This window comes from Mustela putorius, unplaced genomic scaffold (genome assembly GCF_011764305.1).
Source record: "Mustela putorius furo isolate JIRA1106 unplaced genomic scaffold, ASM1176430v1.1 tig00003890_pilon_pilon_pilon, whole genome shotgun sequence".
NCBI classification, from domain to species: Eukaryota; Metazoa; Chordata; class Mammalia; order Carnivora; family Mustelidae; genus Mustela; species Mustela putorius.
In genome coordinates, this window is record NW_025422039.1 from 1292937 (window position 1) to 1310853 (window position 17917).

Genomic DNA, 17917 nt, shown 5'->3' on the forward strand with positions numbered 1-17917 from the left:
CTTTATATTTACAGTTCCCTCTGTTTGGAACACTACTCCCATAAATAATCCAAAAACTGTTCCCTGCTCAATCCAGTTCTTGACACTAAACCCCTCTTCAGAGAGGCCTTCCCTGACCCTGCTATCTAGATCAGCATACACACTCCCCAATCAAGCTTCATTTTCCTATAATCATTACCTGAAACTATACATTTATTTGTTATTTGTTTATTGTCCATCTGCCCTAATAGACCGAAAATCCCATGAAACTGGAGCTTCATTTGGCCCACAGCAAGCCTTCAGTGTCTACTTGCAGAATGACTTCAAAAAAGTGTATACTATCTAACTTAGAGCTCAAAGAGTGGGAAATCCATTTATTAAAAGGGAAACCATTACTTCCCTCCAATTAGATAAACCCCCCACTTTAACTCCCACAGTTTTAAGTAAAACATAAAATGTCATGTAAGGTTTTCTCAGTGACCTAGGATTATCAACACAAAAGTCAATGCTCTCTTGATACACATGGGCATGAGCAGAGATATGAGCAGTACTGTTTTATGTGAGAATGTATCAGAATGCCTTTCCAGAACTACTTTCTCAGGAATATATGAGCCAGAATGAGATTAAGTCTCTAGGATCAGGGCAAATAATATGCAGGCCAGCTAATCAGAGTATACCATCTCCTATAGGAACAGGTCCATGACCCAAGGAAAGCCAATCAGTGTGGTCTCAAGACCTGGAGCCCAGAGGGGCCACACTCTTCTCAAGAGTCACTAGTTTTCAGGGACCATCTCTCCTGCACCTGACAGAGATTGCCTGACAATGAGGTGGAAGCACAGAAAAGAAACAAACACAGAGCCAAGAGTGGAAATGAATAATTTTCACCTACAGGGAGGTCAACAAAGAGAGTGGACGTGAGAATGGGTGGGTGTCTTGGACTCCACTTACATCCCTGTCAACAGTCATACATACTTAAAGCCAAATGTACCCATGGAATAGTCCTGTGTATCATTAAATCCCCTCCTTTTGAAGTCAGACTTTCTGCCACTTACAACCAAGAGTCTTGACTCATACAAATATGCTCAACATATACAGCTGACCCTTGAACAATGCAGGGACTAGGGGTGACTATTCCCTCCATTTAACTTTTGACTCCCCAAAATCTTAACTCATAACAGCCTGTTGACCAGAAGCCTCACTGATAACATAAACAATTAACACATATTTTGTATACATGTAATATGCACATGGTATGCTGTGCATATTACAATAAAGTAAGGTAGAGAAAAGAAAATGTTATTAAGAAAATCATAAGGAAGATAAAATACATTTACATTTCTGTAGTGTTATTAAAAAAAAATCACATAAATTGGACCCATGCAGTTGAAACCCATTGTTCAAGGGTCAACTGTACTATCACTTGGGTGGAACACAATAATTTTAAAAAGAAAAAAAAAATCCCCCAACTGGTTAAACACACACACAAGTAGTTGCCAGGGCTGGAGGGAGGAAAGAACAGAGACTACTTCCTGGGTAAAGGTTTTTCTGTTGGAGTGATGAAAATGTTCTGGAACTAGATAGAGGTGTGATGATTACACAGTACTATAAATGTAGAACATTTACAGCCAGTGAATTATTCACTTTAAAATTATTAATTTTATATTATGTGAAATTTACCTCAATGAACAAAATTTTTATTGTGAAAACAATGCTGCAATGCATTTTTAATCACCTTTAAGTGTACCTGTCATCATTTCTTAGAAAAGGAAATTAAGCTAAATGATATGTACAGTTTTAGCATATTAGCACATACTAACAAATTACTTTCCAGAGAGATCATACTAAATTAGAATTCTACCAAAGGTATATTGGAAAGAAAACACAGATAACCAAGAGGAATCATTAAGGGAAAAAATACACACCAGGCACCTTGGTGGTTCAGTGGGTTAAGCCTCTGCTTAGGTCATTACCTCAGGGCCCAGATCAAGCTCTGCATCTGGCTTTCTGCTCAGCAGGGAGACTGCTTCCCCCCTCTCTCAGCTTGCCTCTCTGCCTACTTGTGATCTCTCTCTCTCTCTCTCTCTCTCTGTCAAATAAATAAAAAGTCTTAAGGGGCGCCTGGGTGGTTCAGTGGGTTAAAGCCTCTGCCTTCAGCTCAAGTCATGATCCCAGAGTCCTGAGATCTAGCCCCACATCTGGCTCTCTGCTCAGCAGGGAGCCTGCTTCCCTTCCTCTCTCTCTCTCTGCCTGCCTCTCTGCGTACTTGTGATCTCTGTCTGTCAAATAAATAAATCTTAAAAAAAAAAAAGTCTTAACACACACACACACACCAGCAACTTTGCTAAAATAATAGGTAAATACATTCTTATTTGTAAGTTTATATATCCTAGAAAACTGAAGTGACATTTAAAACACTGTTTCTTATCATTTCTTCATTTGTGACATATATATGTATAATTTAAACATTTGTTCTAATTTTTCCTGTTAATATATAGGGCTCTTTATGTACTGAGGATATACTATATCCTGTCCTATAAATTTCAAATATTTTTCCAGGTCATTCTTTACTTTTCACTTCAGTTAAAATGATATGTCTGCTTGTGCACATATTTATTTTAGGCACAGAAAGGATCAGAACCATTCTCTCCAAAATAAACAGCTGCAATATGACACAAACACACACTCACAAGATATTATTTTACCTCTAACCCAAAGTTCAGCATAAGCTCTACTACAACAAGTCTAAATAAGCCAAACACATCCTTCTCTTATCAGACATAAAATCCATGGAAAATGGAGGTTTACACTGATTGTCCAAGAAATATGACCGTATAGAAATAAAACATTAATCCCTTTCAGAAGTTGTAAAGAAGCAACATATGTCACTGTTCCCCTCTCTTCCATGCTGTCTTAAAAATACTACAAAAGATCTCATTAAAAGAATTTTTCCTAGTTAGAACCAGTCCTTTTGGAGGGACAGTGACTCCGTTTCAGTTGCTGTATATTTAAAATTTTACAATAGCGTCTCTGCAATTTGGTTTCCATGAAAGAAGCCTCACCCAAGCCTATCCTTCCCAACAGCCCTCTGGTCCGGCTGCCCCTCTCCTCTGACCTCTTTGCCCAACCTCTTCTCCCTTTTGTCCACACTTTGTCCTCTCTTACAGCTCTTCTCCTTGGGGTTAGAGGGGTGGGTGTGATAATGACTGCATGTACACAAGGGAGAAGGTCCGGGGACTCTTTCAGGAGACCTTAATTCTCAGTCTCAAATCACTACTTTAACAATGGGAACACTGGCTTGTGAAAACAATCATTGGGGCAGGAAGGCTTTTAGAAATTTTTCAAAATATCAGGTAGCTGTTACTCTCCCAGAGACTTACACACGCCTATTTGGAAATCACGTTTTGGGGTTTGCTTTTTAAATAGTTGTTAATTATAGACTTGGATTGTAAGCTCTGGCAACCCCAACACTGAGTATAGCACCTGGAACATATTCTGTCTGAATAAAAAATACCTGCTAAATGAACAACAGGACCATGGAGCCAGCCGCCTCGATTCAAACCCTGCCTCTGTCACTTACCAGCTATGTCATCCTGGACAAGATTCTTAACCTCTCTGGATCTCATCCATAAAATGAGAATATTACCTACCTTATTTGGAGGATTACCTGAATTAATTCACGTAAAAGTATTTCTGGCAGTGTTGGACACATGGAAAGTGCTGATTAAATGCTAATTATTACGATTACAAATAAAGAAGTATGTTACCAAAACGAATCAGATGAACAAGAAGCTCGTCAAGTTCTCAGTGTATTTATCATCTAGGAGGAAACATCCAGCAGATACAAAGCCAAAGGCCATAAATGCCAAACACAAAGTTCAAAATGCCATGGGAATTCTGAGGAAATATCATCTCAGGGCAGGGGGATAAAGAAAGTTGATGTGGAAAATGTAGTGCCCTCATGCTGTCTCCTGAAAGGGTTTTAGATGGTAGGATGGACACCTCTGGGGAAAGGGATGGTGTGTCAGTTTGGGCTCCCTGAGAAGGAGACACCAAGACAGCATTACATGTGTAGGAGATTTATTGGGGGAACTGGCTGTGAAGGGGGAAAGGGAGAGGCCTGAGATGGCATGGGGAGGTTGAACCACAATGCGGGTCTGACCCCCCCTGTGAAGGAGACAGGGAAGGAAGGAGGGCTGGAAGAAAGGATCTCAGACTCCCAACTCAGTCCAAAGAGGCTCTTGACCAACCCATTGGGAGTCGTCAAGCCAGAGTCACCCTTCAGAGGCATCTGGATCTTGCATGAGTGGACCACAGTAGTATCCCCCACTTGCTCAGTAACTGCAAGTGGCCAAAGAGAAGCTCAGCTTTGGCTAAGAAGTGGTGGTGAATCCAGAGGGCAGCAGCTGGAGACATCAGTCAGTCATGATCCCCAAAGCAGAGGCCTAAGTGATACATTCTCATGGTCCCACAGTGGGGCACAGGCAGTGTCACTAGTAACTATTTGTCCTTGAAACCTTGGTTGACGTTCAGTGAATATGTGCCATCACTTAAAATCAAACGCAAGACAATATCATAGGGCTCCTTATCTTTTTAGGCTAAAGCACAGTTGCAATACTAAAATGAAATATTTACTGTTAAAATACCTTTCAAATGTGGGTTCAGTTTCTGAAATAATACAAAAGACATAAAAATGGTAATGAAATCTCTCTTTTATAAAAATGACAGTTAAAAACTTGAAATGGACATTCAGAACTACGTCAGAAACAAAGTTTGACTAAGAATCTGAAAGGTAAGTCCTTTCCGAACTGGTAGCTTCAGGCAGCATATTGATCCAATGAGAATATAAGAAAACACTGCAAAAGGGCAAGGTGCCACATGAATATGTATAATCCCAAGACATCTTATGTGGGGTGAAGTGACATTTCAGGCAAAAAAAATGGAGAAGATCAAAATTACCCTTAGCCACTAGAGCCACACCCAGCAGGACAGATGGTCCCACAGAGGAGAGGCATGAAGGAAAGGAGACCATTGAGAACACAGCACTTCCCTGGGCCCACCCACTGCACTCGGGGACATATAGTCACTGAGTGGAAGGCCAAAGAATATATGCACTCCCTAACTGTCCTTGTTTTACATATATATACATTTCCTGGCTTCTGGCCAATTACTGAATACATAAGTTAAATGCATTTATGAGAGTGTTCCCCCAAAGAACAACAATAATCAGTTACAGGACTTACTGATTACAGTAATTCCTTTGTTTTAAGGCATGGGAGAGGGAACAAGACACCCTTAGTCCCTATTACTACACGGGCAAGAAAACTGGCTCAGTAGCCAGGTCTACCTCTTACCTTCACAGAGAAAACAGAAGCCAGGGCAAGAGAGCTCCCTCCACATCTAGGACCCCATTCTTAGTTGCTCCAAGTGGCCTTAGAGGAAGTGATGTCCCACTTGTCAAGCCTGATCTGCTCGACACCTTTCATCCCACTGAAGGCCTCACCTTTGTCCATCATTTGTATTCCCCTTCTCTGCACTGCATCTTCAATTTTGCTCTTTCATTAGTTCCTTCTTCTACATATATATATAAGATCAATTGGCTCAGCTCTTAGAAAGAGCACACACACCCACACATACCCACCCACCCGCCCACCCTTGACCTGGTATTTCCTCCCTCTCTTTCTGGCATATGAATCTGTTTTCTTTCCATTTCAAGACCCAGAGCTATGACTCAAGCTAGCTGAAGCAAAAAAAAAAACAGGGTGTTACTGGCACCTGCAACCGAGAAAAACTCAGAGTTGGAGATGGCACAGACACAGCCAGACCTCTCCGCACACAAGGGGTCTGCTGCACTCCTCTCACCCTCCATCTCTCTGCCCTCCTTCCCTCTCATTATGGATTCCATTTGAGGTAGGTTCCCTCCACGCTGGGGAAAGATGAACGCTGGCAGCCCATGCTACACCCTCAGGGTTTGCAATCCAAAAGGGCAGCCCATGCTATACCCTCAGGGTTTGCAATCCAAAAGGTGGGAGCTCACACTCCCGGGCACTCATGCTTCAAATCTCAGAAAGTCTGAGAATCTTGGGCCAATCATCAAGGGGGCAAAACCGGATCTGGCCCCTGCCCTCTACTCAGGTCTTCCTGGCTCCCAAGAACTACCACACCACAGGATAAAAGCCAAAGGGCACTTAACTCCATGGTGGCCACACCATTGCCTTCACACTAGTTCCTCTCAATCTAATTCCCTCATCCCCAATCTGTCCCCCAGGAAAACACCATATTCGTCACTCCAAATACACCTCAGACCACATCTCCCTCAGGAAGCACTGGCAACCTCTCCAAGGGGCATAGTTTCTGGGATTCTGCCCTATGAATATCTGAATACACAGCCCTCCCGAGCAGATAGACAGACAGATAGACACACACACACACACACACTCTCCCTCTCTCTCTCTCTCTCTCTCTCTCTCTCACACACACACACACACACACACACACTCACTCATACACTCATGAGAAAATGTGTATGGAACTGAAATTTCTTTTAAATCTGAAGAGAGCATAATTGTCTACTACTTTTATATATTACAGTACAATAACGTATTCCTCCTTTAAAAAAACTTAAAAGTTGATATCCAGGATCTATAATGAACTCCTGAAACTCAACACACACAAAACAGACAATCATATCAAAAAAAATGGGCAGAAGATATGGACAGACACTTCTGCAATAAAGACATACAAATGGCTATCAGACACATGAGAAAATGTTCATCATCACTAGCCATCAGGGAGATTCAAATTAAAACTACATTGAGATACCATCTTACACCAGTTAGAATGGCCAAAATTAGCAAGACAGGAAACAACATGTGTTGGAGAGTATGTGGAGAAAGGGGAACCCTCTTCCACTGTTGGTGGGAATGCAAGTTGGTGCAGCCTCTTTGCAGAACAGTGTGGAGATTCCTCAAGAAATTAAAAATAGAACTTCCTTATGACCCTGCAATTGCACTCCTGGGTATTTACCCCAAAGATACAGATGTCGTGAAAAGAAGGGCCATCTGTACCCCAATGTTTATAGCAGCAATGGCCATGGTCGCCAAACTGTGGAAAGAACCAAGATGCCCTTCAACGGACGAATGGATCAGGAAAATGTGGTCCATATACACTATGGAGTATTATGCCTCCATCTGAAAGGATGAATACCCAACTTTTGTAGCCACATGGATGGCACTGGAAGAGATTATGCTAAGTGAAATCAGTCAAGCAGAGAGAGTCCATTATCATATGGTTTCACTTATTTGTGGAGCATAACAAATAGCATGGAGGACATGGGGAGTTAGAGAGGAGAAGGGAGTTGGGGGAAATTGGAAGGGGAGGTGAACCATGAGAGACTATGGACTCTGAAAAACAATCTGAGGGTTTTGAAGGGGCGGGGGGTGGGAGGTCGGGGGTACCAGGTGTTGGGTATTATAGAGGGCCCAGATTGCATGGAGCAGTGGGTGTGGTGCAAAAAAAATGAATACTGTTATGCTGATAATAAAAAATAAATAAAAAAAACTTAAAATTTAAATGGAATCAATTTGCCATTTTGAAAGACAATTTTTAAAAAAATGAACAACTATCTACAGTTTTATCTGTAGAAAGGTCAGTATTCTAAACAGCTAGTAAAATGATCCATGCCCACTTACAAGTAAAACACCAACAAAATCAAAATACAAGGTAAAAAAAAGTTTACATCAAAATATTCTGGACCTATCAATTAACTCTCTTCTCAGAATAAAAGGAGGAAGTCAGCCTTTTTAAGTTGTCCCAAACAAAACATCTGAGTTCCATTGGACTTTTATCCTTGGTTCATACTTCTCTCATCAGAAGTCCAGACATTCCCGAGCCCTAGAGGCAGGGAGTAGTGTATTTCTGATACACACATCTATGTCCTAAGTTCATCTCAAGTTCCTGAGGCTACAAATATAAAATGTTGGTAACTGATGAAAAATTAGGAAAGTGAGCAAGCAAAGACATCCTGAAGAGCCTGAAATTACACCTCGGGCTTTGCTCTGGTTGTAGAATGTCCTTTGGCACTAACATCCATGCGAATATTTTACCACCGGCTCAGCCTGCCCAAGGCCCAGAGAGGCCAATAAACAGGAAAACACAAAGGGAGTCTTTTTATCTTCTGCCATCCTGAAATCAAATATAGCCTCCCTAGAAGTCTCTAGTCTCCCTAGAGATATTAAGTCTCCCTAGAAGAATCTAGTAAAACAGACTAGGAAGAGAACAGCACAAGTCCAAGCAATATTTTTGGGAGACATGCAAAAACACTAGGGCTTTTGTTTCTATGTTAATATCCAGTGTGGTGGGTAAATATATTTTCTGATACATAAATATGCTTTTGGGTCAGATAACTAGCAGAGGTACAACACGGCCTTTAGAATCAGGAATCCCAGCTCTGCCGCTAACTGACTGGGTGCTGACAGACAAGCAGTTAAGCTCACTGAGCCTCAGTTTCTGTACCCTCTCAGTGGAGGGTAGGAACACTGCCTACATCAGAGGTTGTGGGAAGATGTGATGGAACCAGGATGAAAATAGACAACAATACCATAGCTTTCTACCCTACTATTATGTTCCAGACCCCCCCGTCCCACAATCTCCCAGACATCTCCACTTGGATCTTGCCCTTTTCTCAAAATCAATGCCCTAACACCAAATTCGTCTTTCCCTATCATTAGCCAGGATCCCCCCTTAACTCCTCTGACTCTCCTCCCGGCACTCCCATTCTCCAAGATGCCTCCCTCCAATGATCAAATTACACCAATGTGTCTATTGCTAGTCGGACTACAGTGCACATGGTAGTCTCAATCCTTGCTGCTAGTAGGCTCACTGGGAGCAACATTTAGGAAATGAGTCTGAGTCTCAGTCACTGAGAACTGAACTGAAACTCAGTCAACTGAGTCATAAAGATGTTCAAATTCAGCAATTTGACTTCAGTGGAATCTTTCCTAAGGAAATGACACAAATTAGAGACAAAGCTGCTTCCCAAGATGCTTAAAGCAGTATTATTCAGATCAGAGAAAAAAAAGAAAGAGAGAGCAAAAGGAAGGAAACAATTCAGCCATCCAGGAAATGGTAAGCTAACTTACAGCACACAGTTTCAACAAATGTTTGTAGTTAATAAAAATGAGAGGAAAATGCAAATAATAAAATAACTTTAAAAGGCAACACTTAAAATTGTAAGCGAGGGGCTCCTGGGTGGCTCAGCGGGTCAAAGCCTCTGCCTTCAGTTCAGGTCATGATCACAGGGTCCTGAGATCGAGCCCCAGGGTCCTCTCTGCTGAGCAGAGAGCCCAATGTGGGCTGAACAGAGAGCCTGCCTCCCCCCCCCTCTCTCTCTGCCTGCCTCTCTGCCTATTTGTGATCTCTCTCTGTCAAATAAATAAATAATTTTTTAAAAGATTTTATTTATTTATTTGACAGAGAGAGATCACGAGTCGGCAGAGAGAGGCAGGCAGAGAGAGGAAGGGATGCAAGCTCCCCACCGAGCAGAGAGCCCTATATGGGGCTCGATCCCAGGACCTGAGATCAGGACCTGAGCTGAAGGCAGAGGCCCAACCTACTGAGCCACCCAGGCACCCCAATAAATAAAATCTTTTTAAAAAAAAAAATTGTAAGCAAACTTGTCCATATCTAAAGTAACAAATGCTTAAAAGGAAATAGACCCAAATGGTCCATTTTACTCCATCAATATATAGAGAGCATTTGTGAGAGACTCCTCTCCACTCTGGTTCCAAATATTGGGACCAAGCCCCAATGTCACTCGATTTGCCTTGACTGAGGCCTCTTCTCCCAGATCTCTTCTGCTTCAGACTGATCACTCCTCACCTGGCTTCAAAACACTTGTTTCATTACTTAATTGAGACAATCACTAGTTCCCACTGCCTTGGCCCTTTGAAATCCCACTCCTCTTCTCCATTCACGGAGTATCTTCTTTCAGACCCTTGTCATTTGTCTCTTCTTTCTCTGCCAGCAGGGTCACCCCTACCATCACCCCTAACACCCAATCCAATTTTCTGGCCCTGCTGACAGCCAGGCAGCTCTCAATTCTTATCATTTGACTTGCTAAGCATTCTTCAAGAGGGCCCTCCCACCTGCAAAGTAAAATAGGAGCTTCCAACTCAGACGAACAACACCTTTTATGATCTGACCCCCAAACTGCCTCAGCTTCTGCCAGTCAGGCTGTCACTCCTCTCCCCCTAGCAAGATCCCCCAGTCCAACTCACTGTCCTGTCCCTACCCCTGCCTACATACCACTCTAGTCACATATCTGACACTGTGAACACCCTCAGGGCAAGAATTCTACCACTCCTTCTCATGACCAGTGTTACCCTGGGACTCCCTTACTGGACAGGAGGAAGGAGCAGGCAGGTGTACTTCACCTTTCTACATCATTGCCATGTGTATTTCCACTACCAGCTTCCATCTCCCCTTGCTTGGAACTGCCTTCCTGCTGCGCTTCCCAAATGCTAACCTTGCTCTGTCCCGTATGCAGCCACTAGCCACATACAGCTACTGAGCCCTTAAAATGCAGCTAGTGTAAATTGAGACATGCAAGAAGTGTCCAACACACACTGGATTTCAAAGACTTGATATGAAAAACAGAACACAAAAAAATAATAATGTTTTATATTGGTTACCTGTTGATATAATTCAAACTAGAGCTGTGGGATTCAATAAAATGCATTATTAAAATTAATGTCACCTCTTTCTTTTTACTTTCTGAAATGTGGCTACTAAAAATTTTGAAGTTACACATGTGGATCAGTAGTCTAGACACCCTTCAAGGGACCAGCATGAGGAAAACCTTCCTCAAAAGGCCCTTCTGTTTGTGCCACTCTTCATGATCTTTTCTGAACCTTTGTAATCCTAAAATGGAGTCCAACATAGAAGCCACTATCTAATTACATGCCATACTATATGCTTCCTGGTACATCATTCTTCTTGCTACATCAATACCATTTATAGATGGGTATTTGTAGTAGGGACTCAACCTTTAATTAAACATGGCATCTTTGCTGGAATAAGATAGCAATGCACAGAATTTTTTTGCTTTCTCTTTTGTTTTGTTGACTCATTTACTCTCCCACTGATGATTTCAACAATGCATGGAGAACTGGAAGTCAGGGGATCTAATGGCTCTTTGGTCTACCTGTAACTAACACAATGCATATAGGCCATGTGCACATAGATCCACGGCTTGGCCCCTTGCTAGGTCTATCTGGTCCTCAGTCTCCACCCTTGTAAAATAAGATTAATGGTATCAGGCCAATCTACAATACACAGTCAGATTAAAGTAGCTAAATAAGTTCTAACTGGAATGAGAACTACTCTACTTTCCACAGTTCGTTGGGTGTCTCGCAGTTGTGTTGTCTTTAACACAGACTAATTTTTAGAAAGAGAGAACAAATTTACAGCAACTATCCAAATACCAGGGGTGGTGTGGGAAAGTACCTATCAAAATACTTTTCCTAGTCTGTTCATGATGGAGGGCCAGTAATAGGAGAGGAAACTATTACATGCCTGCTGCAAGCTGTAGTCATTTATACCTTATACTCACAACAAATTTTACAAAGTAGACATGACCATACCCATCTGACAGAGTAAAGAAACTGAGGTTCAAAGACAGGCTAAGTAACCAGCCAAATTGATGTTGCCAACGACTGGAAATCCAGGTCAGTGGTATCATCTTTGTAAAACAGAACATCTTTATTATTGCTTGAAGACAAAATATGTGAAAATCAAGAGTATTAAAAGAAATATGCAAATAAAAATACAACAATAATGTCTATTCATTTCCTTCAGTAGTTTTCTTGCTCTTGGCTAACTCTTGTCTTTCAGGTCAAGAGGCCATTTTTTTTTTTCCCTAAGTTGACTTTTTCTTTAAGTAGCAAACAAATAGGGTATATGATGTGCTAGGTACTAGTCCATGAATGTACTGTATTTCTTTAACATCTTTAAACCACAGTTGTTGGCCAGAGTTTATGTGAGACATTATCACTAGAAGTCTTCAGACATATTTGCAAAAATGTAGTCCCTATGGGTAAGACTGCAGCCAGAAAGGACACTGGGTCATTCCACAAACAAATGCATCCACAAAAAACAGCCTCATATCAAGGAACCTGCCTGTGTTACAAACTGAGGTCATCATGAGCTCAATGAAGTGAAAAAAGAAAGTTCCTCAAAATAAAATACTGCACCTTAAAGTGAAACCACAATTACACAGTCTCGAAAATGAACTACTTTCTCAGACTGGTAACAAGGTACTGTGCATCTCTAAGAAGCCAAACTCATCTAGGTTTAATTGATTTGGCCTTTACAAAATGGAGCCAACATAATCCTGCAGACTTGGACAGAACAAAAGTTCAAATTCTCTACTACAGAAACAGTCCCAGAGTATCAAATCTGTTCCTTTATCAAGTGTCCCTGCAGTAATATTTATCAGTCACTAGAACTCTGCACAGTGCAACCTGTGTGAGCATGAGATTTTACTACAGGGAGGAGACAGGCCAGTTTACCAAGGACACCACACTTCACTTTCTCAACTCTTGAAAACTAATCTCTCGCAACAGTAAGTAATTAATTTGCATTCATTCCAAACTGAACGAGATAGTGTAAACCTCAAGGAATCTGAGATTGTAAATAACCTCACTGGGAACCGTGTGTGTGTGTCCTCTGAGGTACTTCACAGGGTATAAAAAGAAATAATTAGCAACTTTCAATCTCATGAACAAGATCTTTATTTAAAATTCTCACATATAAAATGAATTCTTTTATGTCTTATTTCCCCAAGTGTGTTTTTCCCCTCATTTTAAGAATAAAAAAGACATCCAGAGGAAACAAGGTGTCCTGTTCTCAGCCTCCAGAAACCCTAGGGACAGCACAGGTAGCACAAGTGTTTGGTCTTAAACAAAAGTCAAGACTAAGTAGGGAAAAGAAATGGAAAACAGAACACAGCCTAGCAAAGCAGCCAGAGATCACATGCAGCAGGTGACAGGAAGCCTTGCGGACACTTCACAGCCACCAGGATGAGCTTCATCCCAGGTCCCTGCAGGCCCCCTGGGCTCCATAGAACCTCCACCCAGCAGTCCACAAAAGCGAAAGGCGGCCAAGAACTCTCACTGTCATCCTGGCAAGAAAGAAGCAGCAGCCTCCTTGAACCCAGAAAAGCCACCCCTCCCTCCACAAACAGGAGGAGCCCCCTGCACACCAACCACACAAGGAAGCCCAAGCGGCCAGACCCAAAATAAAAATAAGAGGAGCGTGGGAAGATAGATGACAGCTCAATTAAATTTATCCTGGGAGCACTGGGAGGCTCGGTCTCTCTGAAGACTCCAACTCAAAAGTAAAACTAAAATTTAAGGGGAGGGAGCCCACAGAAGAGAGGACAGTTCAGTTAAGTCTGGGCTGGGAACACTTGGAGACTCTACTTCGGGTGTCAGAGTCAGAAATAAAAATTAAAAAACGAGAGGGGGAGGTGTCGGTTTATTGTGTGTGAGTGTGTGTGCGTGTGTGTCTGTGTAGCACCTGGAGTGCAGGATTTGCCAGGGAGAGGAAAGTGGCGGCTCCGCCGGCCTTGAGGTGACCAGGCTGAAATCCGGCGTGAGTTTACGTTCTGGGCGACAGGGCAGAGTCCGAGGCCAGACTGCCCGCAGTCGGGAACAATGCTGGGCCCTGGAAAGGAGGGTCTCACTCCACCCCCACGCCCCCCTTCATGCCGTGGGCATCCCAGCCCCCACCTTCCCCCGGCCCACATCAGGGTAGGAACGCCCGAACCCGGGGTCCCAGAGCGGGCCTCACCCAGCAGCGCCTACAGGTGCTTCAGGCGCGTCAGCCCGTCCTTCTCGGGGTCCAGCACCTTCTGGGTGGACTTCTTCGCAACCCCGTGGCTCCTTCCAGGGAACGTCCCGCCGCCGCTGGAAAACGCCCGCTGGCAGGGCAGGGGTGCCTGCGCCTTGCGAATAACCGCATAGGATCCGGGTCCCTGTTGCGCGGACCCCTCGCCAACCGCTGGCGGCCACGCCCATTGCCTGCGCCGCAGCCGCCGCAGCCGCCTCAGCCGCCTCAGCAGAGGCTCTGGGGAGGAGGGGGGGGGGGGGGGGGTACTGCGAAATCCAGGGGCAGAAAAGGCAGTGTCCACGCGGAATCCTCGCTGCACTGCCTGCCAGAGATGCGAGTCAGCCCTTCGGATGCGAGCGCAGCCCACGTGGACATGCCAACGGAGGCGCTAGTTCGCGGGGGGCTCTGAGCTCCTTCTTCCTCCTCCCCAGGCAGTGGGTGTCAAGGCCTCTCTGGAAATGTAGTTCGTTAGGGGGCGAGGTGCGGGGACTTAACCTTCCCAGAGTCCCCAAGTTGCTGGACAGCACCCCGCCTGCCCCCTCCAGGAAGAGGCCCAGAGTTCCCAACCCTTCACTCCTTGCTCTGGGCCACCAGCCCATTTTCCCCTAGTGCAACGTGAACCACAAGAACATGTCAGTAAGAAAAAGTCAAGGCTTTAAAATGCAAACTATTGGGGCGCCTGGGTGGCTCAGTGGGTAAGCCGCTGCCTTCGGCTCAGGTCATGATCTCACGGTCCTGGGATCGAGTCCCGCATCCGGCTCTCTGCTCAGCAGGGAGCCTGCTTCGCTCTCTCTCTCTCTGCCTGCCTCTCCATCTACTTGTGATTTCCCTCTGTCAAATAAATACATAAAATCTTTAAAATGCAAACTACTTTTCCTTTTGACTTCTAGGATTCACACAAAGGAGGGAGTCCGGGTCCCTTTGACCAAACTAAAATCAGAGCTCCAGCTTCACACGAACATCAGTGGCTTTGGCAGCAGGAAGAGCATCCCTAGACTCTGCGTGAGGAGTCCAACCGGTACACTTGGTTCCTGGGATCCAGCTTCACTGGGGTATGAAGTAGCCTTGCCTAGAGGGCTCCTCAGGCTCTTGTCTCTTGCTTTGTAGGAAGTGCACCCATCTTCCCTGTGGTGTGCAAGGTCCCACAGCAATCCAGTAGCAGAACCAGAAATAGAACCTGAGGGACCTGACTCTCAGGCTGGTATGCTTTTGCAGATTAGGTGCCTGAAACCTGGAACAAAACTTTGAAAAGGAAAATGGCATGGAGATTTCTTACAAGAGATCTGTAGGATTATTTACTGGCCTCTCGATCCTCTGACGCTCCAAATGTGGACATTTGAGCGAGTACTTAAGCTGGCTCCTTAAAATCATGGGCTTTCCATACACTTGGAGCACCATTTTTCTCATTCAAGGGAACCTGTACCTTGGGGACAAACCCAAGAGATATGAAATAGCTTTGTATTCTCATAATTAGCATAATATTTGACCTCCAGAAGCACTTGTTAAAAGTTTATTACAGAAAATGGAATAAGAGCTAGTTCTATAGAAAAATAGAAAACCTCTAACAATGAGAAGAAATGTGTTTGCATGCCTGGATGATAGAAATGTCCATATCCGAATCCAAGGAACATGGGATTGCAACTATTTCTTAGAAAAAGGAAATCATGTTCGATGATCTGGGTGGTCCATAAATCTAATGACTGTCTTCTATTTATATAAGACAGAAGAGTAAAAGACACAGAGAAGGCCATGTGAAAATGGAGGCAGAGATTGGAGTCATGTAGCCATAAGCCAAGTGATCCTGGAGCCACCAGAAGCTAGAAGAAACAAGAAAGGATTCTGTCAGGGGGTTGTCCAGAGGGAGCACCAACACCTTGATTTTAGACTTCTGAACTTAAGAAATCAGAAAATAAATGTCTGTTATTTTAAGCCACCTTGTTTGTGGTACTTTGTTGTAGCAGCCCTGGAAAATGAATACCACCAGATGCTGGAGACAACCCAGTGTGACTGTCTAGCAAGATCAGAATGACCAATATTGATTATAAGACCTTGAATAAATAACATTCAAGAAACCATAATGATACTCAAAAGAATGCTTTGTGATGTCCTAGGTGGGTGTTTCCAGTAGAAAACATACGTGTACTTTTGACGATTTGGAGCAGGGTTGGGTTTTTGTTTGTTTGCTTTTGTTTTTGTTTTTAGCTTATTTATTTGAAAGAGAGAGTGAGAGAAGGGGAAGGGGTGTAAAGGGAGAGGGATGGGGCAGAGGGAGAAGAATAATCAGTCTCCCTGCTGAGCAGGGAGCCCCATCTTGTCTCTAGGCTGATTATCATCCAAGGACCCTGGGATCAGGACTTGAGCTGAAGGCACGTGCTTAATGGACTAAGTCACCCAGGTCTCCCTGGGTGGGTATTTTTTTTTTTTTTAAAGAAGAGAATGTGATAGCCCCAGATGGCTAAGACCCTTTCTCAGTAACAAATGGGGAACCTGATCTGAACTGGCTATGTGTTTCACGATTCTAACCAGGGAAGAGTGCAGGGATTTAGAGCTTTATAATTCCCCCCCATACGTCACATACCAGAAAGGATCATGTTTTCCTGATGACAGAAAATTGAATACACATCTTCAGGAAGACAGAGCCCAAGAAACCAGGTCTGAGTGAGGGAAATGAGAGACCAAAAGGTCCCAAAGAATGAGCGAAACACTTATGAATTCTTGATGTTGTCTGCAGGAGAATTTCAGATTTTTGTTCTGTTTTGTTTTTGTATCCAATTTACATATATTCAAACCAACACATATTTACTGAACAAGTCATACCATTAAACTGTGATGACCATAGTTTTCTAATTCCCATTCTTTTCTATTTTGCAGAAAATTGTTGTTTCAAGGGCCATGTGGAAACTGCAACTCCTGCCGTTATTGATGTTAAATATTTATCAAACAATTCTACCATTCCTCATTGTTGGGCTTATACCCAGCACAGGGTCAGGGTCAGCAATCAATCACTATTTGTGGAATAAACAAAATCATTCATTTCTTCGTTAATATCTCCATGAGCATTATTAAGGAATGTTGTTTAGTACAATGTTTTCAATTTAACTAATGTGTTATGAATCCAAATGTTAAAACTCTACCCTTCTTCCCTCAGAAATCTTTCTAAAATATAAAGAGACCTCCCTGTCTTCTTAAAGAGCTTATTCGCTGTTTATGAAACCACAATCTGCCCCACCCATCCACTGTGATTCCCTTCAACTCCTCTTACAGGGGTGTTGCTACCAGACACAAAGGAGAAATGCCTGGTAGATCTTCCCCATCTAATTTTAACCATTTCTTGACCCCAAATTCAGTCTCTGCTATCAGAGATCATTTGTTTACCTTTTGAACATCCATATTGGAATGTTTCTATATGTTTAGAACTGCCAGTTCTAAGTTTCCAGATAATCTAAAGGTTATAAGGTATTTTACTTTCTAGTTGTCACTCATCAGAGTTTTTCAGTTTGGAAGGATTTGGGGGTTTTTTCAGGTTGACTAAATTATCTTGTGCCTGCACATCAGTCCTAGTTGTCATGATTATTCTATTAATTTTAATATGTGTGAAAATTTAACTTTTTTGATGCAAATTTTTTTTATCAGATAAGCTCATTGTGCCTGTCCTCAGAAGTAAGATCTTTTTGTATGCTAGATGCACTGTGGATCTTCATTTGGATATTGCCACAGAGAGCCAGCCCCAGTGAACTTCTGTGACATAGACTATTTTTATTGATCTTTGCATTCTTATTTTCTTAAAAAGGAAAGCATTGATCTAATAAATTAATTTTTTATATAAACTCTTACCCTAAAATTTTGAATTCATTCAATGTGTATCCTGTGCCCCTGAGAATCCGCATCTATCTAAAATTCCTAAGAAAAGAAGGATGCCCCTCCCTAAGAATGAAATGCCAGCTCAACACCTAAGAAACAAGAAACCCAATGTCCTTGTTTTCCAGATGCTATATTACTGTAGACACCAAAAACATGTTTTTCTCCTCCAGAAAGATTTCCAAATAGTCTT

At 42.9% G+C, this 17917-nt stretch overlaps 1 long non-coding RNA gene across 1 annotated transcript; it reads left to right on the forward strand.

The window, feature by feature from the left end:
- The first annotated feature begins 5775 nt into the window (after positions 1–5775).
- On the forward strand, positions 5776–16906 carry LOC123388158. Its single transcript, XR_006602723.1, has 4 exons — positions 5776–5886; positions 14757–14918; positions 15587–15977; positions 16738–16906. It is a non-coding gene; the product is annotated as an uncharacterized LOC123388158 (long non-coding RNA).
- Positions 16907–17917: the final 1011 nt, after the last annotated feature.